Raw genomic sequence first — 12,801 nt, 5'->3', positions numbered from 1 at the left:
GACTCAGTATAAACATAGGGACACAGAACAAACATAGGGACTCGGTATAAACATAGGGACACAGTACAAACATAGGGACACAGCATAAACAAAGGGACACAGTACAAACATACGGACTCAGTATAAACATATGGACACAGTGTAAACATAGGGACACAGTATAAACATATGGACACAANAACATAGGGACTCAGTACAAACATAGGGACACAGTACAAACATAGGGACTCAGTACAAACATAGAGACACAGTAAAAACATAGGGACACAGTACAAACATAGGGACACAGTACAAACATAGGGTCACAGTATAAACATAGGAACTCTGTATAAACATAGGGCCACAGTACAAACGTAGGGAATCGGTATGAAAATAGGGACACTGTATAAACATAGGGACACAGAATAAACATAGGGACACAGTACAAACATAGGGACACAGTATAAATATAGTGACACAGTATAAACATAGGGATACAAAACAAACATATGGACTCAGTATACACATAGGGACACAGTACAAAATTAGCGACTCAGTATAAACATAGGAACTCAGTATAAACATAGGGCCACAGTACAAACGTAGGGAATCGGTATGAACATAGGGACACTGTATAAACATAGGGACACAGAATAAACATAGGGACACAGTACAAACATAGGGACACAGTATAAACATAGTGACACAGTATAAACATATGGACAAAATACAAACATAGTGACTCAGTATAAACATAGGAACTCAGTATAAACATAGGGCCACAGTACAAACATAGGGAATCGGTATAAACATAGGATCACGGTATAAACATAGGGACACGGTATAAACATAGGGACACAGTACAAGCTTAGGGACACAGTATAAACATAGTGACTCAGTACAGACATAGGGACACAGTATACACATAGGGACACAGTACAAACATAGGGACACAGTATAAACATAGGGACACAGTACAAACATAGGGACACAGTACAAACATAGTGACTCAGTATAAACATAGGATCACGGTATAAACATAGGGACACAGTACAAACATAGGGACACAGTACAAACATAGAGACACAGTATACACATAGGGACACAGTACAAACATAGTGACTCAGTACAGACATAGGGACACAGTATACACATAGGGACACAGTATAAACATAGGGTCACGGTATAAACATAGGGACACAGTATAAACATAGGGACACAGTATAAACATAGTGACTCAGTACAGACATAGGGACACAGTATACACATAGGGACACAGTACAAACATAGGGACACAGTATAAACATAGGGACACAGGGCAGACATAGGGACAAGGTAATAACATAGGGACACAGTACAAGCATAAGGACTCAGTATAAACATAGGGACACAGTACAGACATAGGGACACAGTATAAACATAGGGACACAGTACAAGCATAAGGACAGAGTGTTAACAAAGCATTGGCAAGACTGTTTACTGAGAATAACTTACATTTATATTTGATAATGTGTTCCATGTCGACCAAGATTATAATACATGAAACTGGGACGGGCGAAATAGACTATAGATAAAATGTATTGTCCTGTACGTGTTCTAAATCAAAAACATGCTAAAAACAGCGTTGCCAAAGGTTCACTTTACGGACGCTTGGTTACCCTACTGACAAAATTATCTCCGGGTCATATGACTACAAACAACCTTGTACATATCATTTTCATTTCGTTTTGTACACGAAATGATACATTAACTACATCATACTCCTAAATTATGAAAAACTAAATAAGATGCTTAATATTGACCGTTATTGGATTGTTTGGTTATTGTACGAAAGGAGACAATGAACTGTGCTTGTTTAAAAAAAAAAAGAGAGGGATGATGGATATGCACATTTCGTAAACAATCTTGTTAGTAAGGTCTATCTTTATAAGCACCAAGGAAAAGACGTAAATGTTAGTCCAGTAGTGTATCTTTAAATGGTTTAAATATCTTTGTTGTGATTATACATGGTGAAACTCCGGAGATGATTGTGATGTAGATCATAAAGAACGCTATACAAATATATAGTAGCATAACACAATTGAAAGTTCGAGAAGTATGTCATACTACAACATACAACACGGTAAACACGACAGTATTTACTATTTAAGTAGGGTTTTACGAAAGATCACCGAAGAAACTCAGGCATACAGCTTAAAAGATATTCTCAAAATATTTGACTTCCCTACTAACATTTCCAATCTTCTTCAATTCTTTTCTATTTTACATCCAGAGTTAAAACGGCTTAAATAAATAACAACAAGTCGATTTCTTTTAATATTCCTAAATGTTGTAGCCAAAGATAGAAGTAAGTCTGGTTGACTAAATGATGATCTGTGTAGAGTTAAGTTGAAAATTTCTCCCGAATATTAATGTAGTCATTTGAGGATATGATTTCCACAAGCCCCAGTAAACTCTGGCCCTGACACCAGATATCTAGCTGCCAAAATGTCAAAGTCTGGTGTCAGGGCAAGAGGAAACTCGGGCTATGACAGAAGTTATTTATCATATTTAAAGATTGATAACATTCACTCGACTTAATGTTTATCAAACTTAGGTCATTTGTGTAGATCGTATACATTATGTATGTACAGTAAAAGAAAGTGTTCCCAGCATGGTTTTTATCGCCGAGTCGTTAACATGTATTTAATTTGTGTGTTTCAAATACATCTTTTATGAGCATTCTCTTGAATTTGTACACTTCTCAAAATGTTTTACTGTAAAAAATTTACATCCGTTTTAATCTTTATCAACGTGTGTACAAAGCTTGTCTGTTTTAGAAAACTGAAAAAAAGTAGAAATAAAGATAAATGAATAACTAAATAATCATATTTTAATATATCACAAGCATCCTAAAGACCACATGGAACTAAGCATGCACAGCTGGCACAGGTAAATAATTATGTACATGTTATTAATATACACACTTCGTTTGTCTACGTGTCAAAACACTTCTGTCATTGTACTGTCAGAAAAAAAAAAGATGAAATAAGCAGACAGCCACACAGACAAATTACATAAAACGACTCAAATGTTGTTAAAGTTAAAAGCTTCAGAATATCTCAAAACGCGTTCAATTGAATAGGTACATAAACCGGGGTCTATTCACCTGTATATCCCGTATTTACAAGGTTGTAATGACAAAAGACAAGCTGAAGGTGTCACTGTGCGAATAGTGAACAGCATCTTAACACTCACATGACTCACAATCAAGATGAAAACAAATTACATTATGCAATAAAACGTATGGGGGTTTTCCGAAATATATCTTCAACTCTTCTTTGTCTTCTCTCTTATTAGTTCTACCATTCTTTCTTGTCATAGGTGTATTTAGGTAGCTCTAACATTGTATTGTAAACATGAGATTATTGTCGAAGAGGACGTTAATAAGTTGGCAAAACTTGCGTCCGATTTGTTTGCAAAATCTTATTATTTGCAATGAAGTATGTTTCAATAAAAAATCAGTATTGTTTAAGTAACTGTGCCGAAGACTTAGCGAGTTATCTCCCCTAAACACTCGACACCTACACACGTGTGTAACGGTGTCTAGGCAAAAAGCGTTCCGTGTGTACATCCAGCGATGTCATGCTAACCCCGGCTTAGTGTACATGTGATATCAAACCGCGTGTGTACCTTCACGTTATTCTTATGTAAGCATTTCTCTGGTCGGAAACTCTTCGGTTCCCGTTTACAAGGCGAACATCCTGTAAAAGACCCGTGTTGACACCAGGACAGACAGCGATACACAACCAAATCGTTAGGTAAGTAGTGGCCGGCGATTTCCCGTTAATGCGTTATACAACCACTCGCTCGGTCGTACATTGATGTACGTGTTCCATTCAGGAAATAATAACAGATGCCGATAATTGGAACGACAGGTATATCATCAGCTCAAATGTAGTTAGCCTGGATGACATGTTGGATATATTTTCATGCTATAATAGGATGTGGTTACGGTATGACAGTGTCAATTTTTTATCTGATGTTTTAGGGTAAAGTAATTAATACCGCACAAACAGAATACTGTGCGTGCTTCACGTGAGATGTAGGTAACATGGGGGAGTCAGTGAGAAGGTTAAAATTACACAGAAACTATTTACATCATCGTTTAAATTTACAAATATTTTAGTTATTTGAACTAGACCAAATATAGAAGTGTTTGGGTTGTTGTATAACAATTCTAGCAAAAATGGTGTGTTACAAACATGCCATGTTGTACATTCTTTAAGGATCGGAGAGGCATTGATGACAAATATTTACGCCCGATACGTTTGTTTTACACGTAGATATTGACCCTGTTGTGTCAGTGTGCCGTTAAGTACACACACACACCGTGTAAGCTGTTTCACTGGCCGGTCATTATTATTTTAATTCAATACATACGAAAATTGGGAACCAAGTATTGACGTCCATAGTTAGAATAGTTCGTAAATCAAACTGTACTTAGCAAGTTTTTAAATACATTTAATTGTCGTATTTAAACGCTCCATTGTAAAGATTTCCTTATGGCCTTACAGGAGATAATTTGTCAAATTGATCTATTTTAATGACAAATGTCTGGTATTTGAGATAACATTTTTTGGCTGATATTAAACAACCTGGCACCATAAAGTTTGTTGCCATTTTAAATTATTCTAATATGTTTTAGAAGTGATATTTATCTATTCTGCATTATCATGCCCATTACAACCCAACCTAGAATCAAGATATAAATGAAGTTACGTACCGGACTTTAGAATTAACAGCATTATCCCCACGTTTAAGGACTTAGTTACAGTGGTCACGTTTTTATTGGTCCTCTCCCCACGTCATACATTCACTGAAATATGAGGGCGGCCTGGAATGAATTATGAGGGCGGAATGGAGAAAAATATGAGGGCGCAGTGGAGTAAAACATGAGGACCAAGTGGGGTAAAATTGCTGTTATTTGTCAGCTCATGCATCTATCACAGCTTGTCTTTATGCCCACACTCCCTATCTCTTTGCCCTCGGAATATCTAACAGTTGTCAATGTTTTAACTTCCTTCTCCTGACTCCTCGACCACTGATGTTGCTTGTTGCCCTCGCGTCTTCCGACACGCTGCCTGTGTATTGGAGGTATCAGATGCGGAGTAAGCCAATGTGACGTTTAGTTTCCCAGTCATGTCCTGTTCTGTCTCCATTCCTTCCGTAACGTGAACCTTCAACCTCTTGATATTGTTGGCGTCATTCATGCTTTACTCATAAAATTTCATTAACACTTGGTTGATTTCTTCAGGTAGGAATTTTATCCCTCTTTTACTCTGCCCCTTTTGATGATGAAATTGCTTGAAGCAGAGTTTCTTGGTTGAATTGCGTTCTTCCCATTTAAAGTCTCTTCCAGTGTCTGTGTTCATATACTGTTCTTTTGCTCAAAGTCATAATCTGTCCTCAAGTCCATTTTTTTTTGTTCCGGGATAAATTATTGAAAATCAATAATTTGTCAGTGATTGGGTAAAACCTATGAAAGCCGAATGCCATGTTGAGAGTTTGAACGTGACCTTTTGTCCGGGTCACGTTAACGTTATTAACTAATTCATCCCTGAAGACACATTTGAACCCTTCCAATTCAAAGGGTAGAATAGTTCATTATGAAGTTTCAGGGGTGAATGAGTTAAAGCGAGTCAAAAGACAGCTGGTTTGAACACATAAGCCATGCTTGAGCATGAGAACGGTTTCATAAATACAGGCCATGGATTCGGAATATCAGTCATGTATGCCATTGACGTGTGCCGTGGTAATCACTGTCATGTAATGTTTAAAAATATCTTTAGGGAGATCGTCCGATAGCCGATGAAGTGTTCGGTCGTCGTGCTTCTCTGACCCCCGCCTCGGTGATTAGGTGCTTTCCGCTACATCACATTGATTCAAGGACGAGTCTCACACATTGTTGACATGAGGATGTACAATATTTACAACATGAGTAAGGAATATGATACACTGCACACATAGACTCAAAGGTTACAATAACTTAGGCATCAAACACAATAGGATAATATCACAGATTTAGAAACACAAAGATATGATACGTGCATAATTATTAAATGAATGAGTTCATAACATTCAAAGCATGAAGTCTCGCGTTACATTTTACATTTACATTTACTGGAATACGGTGAAGGGCCGTCAAACAGCATCAACTCACAGGAACATTTCAGAAGTATTACCGGGGTTCGCAATCACAACTAAGATCAGATGTATTCTATTAAAAACCCTGATGACATAACAAATACAACATATAAACCGTACATGCAACCGAACGTACCTCACATACTTGCATACATAACATAGTAAAAGGGAAATAACTCTATCGACAAATGCTATTATATAACATATATCTATTTTACCATATCAAATGTACATATACAATGATATTTATTAATATACTAATTTCTAAATCTGTAACATGAATGTATGTATTCAGTTATCTTTTCCAAAAGGTTATAAATTTGTAGTAGTGTCATTATTACTTTTAATATATTTGGTATTTACCTATACGCGTTCATATGTAACGGAAATCAGCCTTCCGTGTAATTTTGTACGTCACGCATTGCGGCAAAACTTTTAGCGCGCGCGCGGAAATAGCACGCGTAAATGCGAGTAAGGTACTGAGCGGATGTGATGTAATGTGTTGTAAACCTGTTTGTCCAGTACGTATTGTCTATTTATAGAATTCCTAGTGTGAATGTAGGGTAATTTACCTGGTGCACTGGTCACTTTTGAACAGAGCGGCCAGAGCGAGCACAGCGAACATCTTGTACTTACACCTATATCTTTACCTAGCCAGCATAGGAATAAAAAGAGGTAGCGGGCACTAGAGCCAAAAGCAATAAACTATTCATTGAACGAGTAAGACCGAGGACTCGGCGGACTTTGTCCGAGAAAACCCTCCTCACATTGAAGAGGGTTTTTACTTACGTAATAAATTAACTAAGAAAAGAACCCAGAAGTTGTGGTATATCCACGATAAAAGACGACTATTACAAATTCATTCTTTAAGTAATTACATAAATATAATTACTATGAAACCTATACTTTTACTAGTGCAAATTACTCGTATACACTTTTAAAATTCCAGATATATTCGATAGATAAAAACATAGTAATGTGCACATTAAAACATTCTAGACCTATAGAACACTCACCCCACAGCTATGGTGTGAAGGTTTCCCTCAAATCCCTTCACTGAGTTCTATTTAAAGTTCAACCAGGAGCTAAACACTAAAATAATATAAATATCCCTAATAAATAATTTGAAAATTAACAAAAAGACATCTTTACATACTCAATTTCACTTTGACTTTGAAATTGTTCAATGACAATATGTCAATTACTTTTAGATAAAAAAGATAAAATTACATAGCCACAATTGAATTACAAAAAATGGTAAATTCCCTACATTTTCTATTGTATCAGATGAACAAAAAGCTATTAAACAAATAGAGTAAACATTTACCAGCTAAAGACTAAATGTACGTGTTTGATATCAGCTGGTCAGGAGCAGAGTGCCCAAGTTGGCCAAAGCCTACATACAAAGACAGATTCATTAAAGGTCCTTACACCATCTTTCACACCAGACAACATATGCAAATACAAAACATGTATAACGAAACCTAATACCTACAATATATACTAGTAAGAATTAATTACAATACAAAACATATGCCCTATTACAGAAGTTAGCACACACACGCTGCATCTCATATACATAGATGCAAATATGACAAAAGTTGACCGACTATATGCTTATAAAGCATGTGTTAATGAAACTCGAAATATTTCAGAACATCAAATTAATATTAAAGAGCGTAATTAAAACTAATTTATTCATACAGATGTTCAAATATATCAGATGCTACAGCGTAAAATCTCAGTACTATATAATAATAAAAATATTATACAACATTTATATAGCGCCCTATATAATTTGCAAAATTACTCTAAAGTGCTTTACAACATATGGATAATAGTAATAGTTATAATTCTGAAACTAAAACGGCTTACAATCACCATTATACATTAAACAAGAAGATAATCATCGCAATGGGCACATAAATGAATAAATAAAGGGTGGTACACGTCTGTGCAAAGAGTCTAAAATGCAGACGTGAAGAGGTGCGTTTTGATGTCCTTCTTGAATTTGGCAAGGGTATTTGACTTTCTTATAGCAGATGGTAAGCTATTCCACATCCCACATCCTCAAGTAAAGCCTCGGGTTAGGCAATCAAGAATAGCATCCCTCGGGTTGGAGATTTCTCTGCCACATCACACATTCTGAAAGTAGGAGATAATTGATTTTCTCCCATTCTGTGTTTCATTCACAAATCCGCCGACAAGCGGTGATTGCATGTTCGAGCAAATCCAGAGTTGTCTTCCATGGTCTGCTACTGTGGACGTGGTGACGTCATACTATTGTTATGACTTAGATCGTGCCATTCTGCACGAGGCTATCTCCCCCTTGGAGGTGACTAATAAGAGCGCAGCTCTTCTTGCGCCGAAAGGCGCAAAAAGCGAAGCTCTTTTCCGGTAACATGTACGAACAATTGAAGTCATGATAACGTCGAAATACTATGCTTCCAAAATCCTTCGTCACGGAAGTAGCTAGCATAGCGTTACCGCGGTCCTATTTTTACGATGCTGTGTAGCTTTGCTACACATTCTCAAAAATATCTCTTTATTTGATAAAAAAATTCTGTGGCTATGTAAATTCATGACATTAAAAGTTATGGAAACTGAAGCTTCTTTCAAATTTTCAGTCATTTCTTCTCTCCACTCAAACCGGAAGTATATAGTAACTAACAAACCAGATGGAAATCCGGATATGTTTGGGCTATTGTGATTCTCTTTTTACACGATTTTGAGGGATCAGGCAAAGTATATCATGTCGGAAAATAAAATTTGAATTTAATCACCAATATAATTAACTTTTATAATAACAGATAAGAACAGTTATATTTGATAAACAACACATCTTCAAATATGAAGTCCCTCTACTGGGCTTCACTCTTTCCGCAACATTACGCTGAGGCCATAGACGGGGCAATTAAATGCAACAGTACCAAATACATTTGTGTTTTCTCTTGAACTGCATAATTCATTCGAATCTTTTTCTTTACTTATTAATTTTACATTAATTACTTTATCGCTATAAAACGAATAAATAGATATTATTTTAAATAATGTTATTTAGGAAATAAGATTGAAAAAAACAGCATTTAGACGCTTCGCTCGTTTCAGGCAATGCCTGTTTTCAAAATGAATGATTTTGCCCAGCAACAGATTCAAGTATATTAAAAAAATAAAAAAATACAGGTACATTTTGTATGTATTAAAATATTATGATTTAAAAATTATACTATATTATCGAAACAAATGTACGAGCTTCGCTCTCTCCAGGCCATGCCTGAGTCATATTATAATCTTCCCCTACCTTAAGGGTGTGATAGGGAAATCTCCAACCCGAGGGGTGATGCTTTTTGTTTGTCTAACCCGAGGCTCTGCCGAGGGTTAGACAACCAAACATTTCACCCCGAGGGTTGGAGATTTCTCTGTCATACCCTCAAGGTATACGTAGGGGATGATTGCTTTTATCCCATCCTATACACGGCTTTTTTCATTATTACGTCATAGCGAGTAGGCGCGGCCATATTGATCACGTGACCTGTCCGCCATTGCAACAGTGATCAAACGTGACAAATGTACAATCGAGGAGGCAGCGAAGCGTGTGCTGTTGTTGGGTGCTCCAACAACCGTAAAAAAATACATGTTTGGAAAAAGGCGATGTGCGAGGGTCATGGAATTATTCACGAAGACTGTCCGTGTTGTGTTCCATATAGCCTACCCAAATTACCCTTGGACGAGGAAGTGAAGCGGGAATGGGTGGCGGCCCTACATCGGAAAGATCTTCCAAAGAATGTGCGTGTGTCACTGTGCTCTCAATATGTCATCGATGGCCGCCCGACAGAGCAAAACCCAACTCCAAAGATTAACCTTGGTATGTCGTCTTTCTCTTTGATTCAGGGTTAACTGTAATTGTCCATGTAGGCCTAGTCATGTTTCAAAGAGATATGGCGGGTTGCTATGCCTATTTCCCCAAAGCTATGTTACGCTATAGTGCGCGCATCAAACCGTGCACTGTTATGACGCGTCCTCAGGTATTTTTTATACAGGTAGCAATATCGGAATCCCGTGTCTAAGAATAAATTATTGTAAACAGACCATATATTTGGTATTTCGGCATTATTTGTTGGTGTTTAGCACTTGATATAATTACTATTGCCAGTTGGAGGGTAAAACAATTAATAAATTTCATCAGGGACAGTATATACGTCCCTGATTTCATCAAAATTAGTGTCTTGCCTACAAATCGTAGCTGTACTGTACACGTGTACAGGGATTTGTTGACATGCTTCGATAGAAGTATGTCGCAGTAAATAGTAAAGAACAACTAACAAAACTGATAAATCAATAGGTATGTTATTAAAATGTAAACAAAATCTTCCATCGATTTAAAAAAAAACACCATTGCCTTATTAAGGAAAATGATCACATGCCTAAATATTTCAAAAAAAAAATAAAAAAAAATAAAAAAATATTGCCAATTACAAACTTATTTAACCCGACAAACACCGGTCGCAGTTTAGAGAAACTTGATCACCCCTGTTTTTCATTATTTTGAGCACTTTCCCAAAGGAGGACCACTTTTCCGTAATACGATTTGTTTTTGCATATTACATCACGGTCACAAAAAGTTTATTCAAAAGTTGGTCCTCGGATGGGAAAGTGTTTAAATTATTTTTTTATGTCCGGGAAACCCCATCATTTTCATAGATATAGTGTATATGGCTATATTTGCAGTATCATATTAGCAATACCTAATTTCTCAGCAGTTAAAAAATTCATATTCAATTGGTTTTGTATCTTTTGTATGCATTTTTGCTACACGAAATGTTTTACTCCTAAAAATTTTCCCCGTTTTCATAAATGCCGACTTAGGGAAATACGGGCAGTTTTCCACCATACCTCTTTAAGTTTAAGCTAAACTTTTATCGCTCAGTCATACTCCACCGACAGTAGTGTAAACAGAAACACATGTGGGGTATGAATATCGTCATTCACCTTTGATGACGTCACAATTACCGGTGACGCATTTTAATGACGTCACAATTGAACACGTGCTAATCGGCACGAGGCTATCTCCCCTTAGAATGGTTAGACTATAGGGGTGACAAGCTGATTTTTCCCGGCTGAAACAGGAGACACACCTGTGATGGGTGGGAGAAGCCCCTTTCTCACCCTCAAGGGATGAGAGATTTTATTTATCTTTTATAAACTATGAAAAGGGCTTAAAATGTAGACACGTCTATGAAGGGTGGGAGAAATATGTGTCTACTGTAGCCGATCTAGTTTGAATGGGATGAATACATACACACCAAACAGTATAAAAACATGCCACGGGTATTGTTCAGTCTATATTTACCCGTTTCCAATGCCCGACATGCTGTTGTAAGATCTGCTATGATTAATTAACCCTAGAAACTGTTATGGTATATCTTGAATCTTTGATAAGATCTTGAATGTGGTAGTGCTGTATTGCTCTATAGATCAACTGCTGAAGTATTGATCTATGGGCGTTGTCAAGGTCCAGCCAAATAGCAGTGATGTCACCATGCATTGTTATTTTCCCTGTTGTGGTGATAGTGTTTTGTTCTCAGTACACACCGGGAATCACTGTCCGTCCTATCTCTACCGATATATCTATGAGGTATAACGAAAAAGATCGTCCACTTTCAGCAAAGTATTTGTCTTAAATTTTGGGTACATGTTCATGGAGTTCTTCTTTTTTGAAACATTTTCTCATTTCCGTCTGCCAGCCATCTGGGATTCCGTCCTTCCTCCAGTTTGCATTGAGTAGCCACCGCAGTGTATCATGGTGACCTCATATAAAATACCGCTAGAGCTTGGTACTGCCGCTGTTTGTGATCTTCCTTGTTGATTCCTTTATACTTGATAAAATAGTGAGTTTCCCTATTTCTTTCCCGCCTTTCGTCATCATTCGTTTGTGCTTTCAGTAATACGAAGGAACATCAATTGTTTTTCGAGGTCATATCAAAAGCTATTGCGATTGTGCTCTGTCCAATGCATATGTTATGGCATGTTTGAGCCGATTCCGTAAGATTTTCAGGTTTTTTCGTGGCTTCACAAGCTGCCGTTGCGATCAGTTAGGCTTGCTAACTGCGCAGTATTTTTTCCCTCCACTCTGATCCAAATCTTTAGCAATCCAATGTGTTGTCGTCAGCAAATTTATCTTGTCATCGCCATCATAAAATTGGTTCCAATAATCCATGTTATTCTTCCGTGCCCCCTTTGTTTTGGCTTTACGTCCATCCACTTTGTCCCCTAAATAGTCGAGAGGTCAACAACACTGAGGTGTACCACCATACTGAATATTTGCGCCCTGCTCTGCTTATCGCCGGGTAAGCTACTTGACTTTCTTCACCTATTCGATCGTCAACTGACCTGTCTCTTTCTCTCCTTTAAAACACCGTTGGACGAGCATTGTGGTTGCAATGTTCTCTGCCCTGTTGAGTCTCTCATCCTTTCCAACCTTCATTCGTCTGAGGACTCAGTGAGTGCTGTTCTCTCTGTCTGCTGGTAGGTGATTGTAGGTTGTATCCTCACAGAGTGCTGTTCTCTCTGTCTGCTGGTAGGTGATTGTAGGTTGTATCCTCACGGAGTGTTGTTCTCTCTGTCTGCTGGTAGGTG

The 12,801-nt window shown here is 37.3% G+C and overlaps 1 protein-coding gene across 5 annotated transcripts in view; it reads left to right on the top strand.

Moving 5' to 3' along the window:
• LOC110460823 (solute carrier family 23 member 1-like) overlaps positions 1-12,801 on the top strand; it is a 100,570-nt gene that overhangs the window by 45,263 nt on the left and 42,506 nt on the right. The window contains exon 1 of one of the 5 annotated variants that reach the window (XM_021513992.1): positions 3,486-3,779. The exons of 2 other annotated variants lie outside the window; for them this stretch is intronic. The gene's annotated coding sequence lies outside the window, so the exon portion shown is untranslated. Of the gene's footprint in view, positions 1-3,485; positions 3,780-3,841; positions 3,897-9,669; positions 10,031-12,801 lie in introns of those variants that run through there. 2 more of the 5 variants (XM_021513994.1, XM_021513993.1) reach the window with 2 other exon arrangements.

The sequence above is a fragment of the Mizuhopecten yessoensis genome, unplaced genomic scaffold (genome assembly GCF_002113885.1).
Source record: "Mizuhopecten yessoensis strain PY_sf001 unplaced genomic scaffold, ASM211388v2 scaffold10483, whole genome shotgun sequence".
Taxonomy (NCBI): Eukaryota; Metazoa; Mollusca; class Bivalvia; order Pectinida; family Pectinidae; genus Mizuhopecten; species Mizuhopecten yessoensis.
The sequence above is the reverse complement of the archived record's forward strand: the minus strand, read 5'-3'. Positions and strand labels throughout refer to the sequence as shown.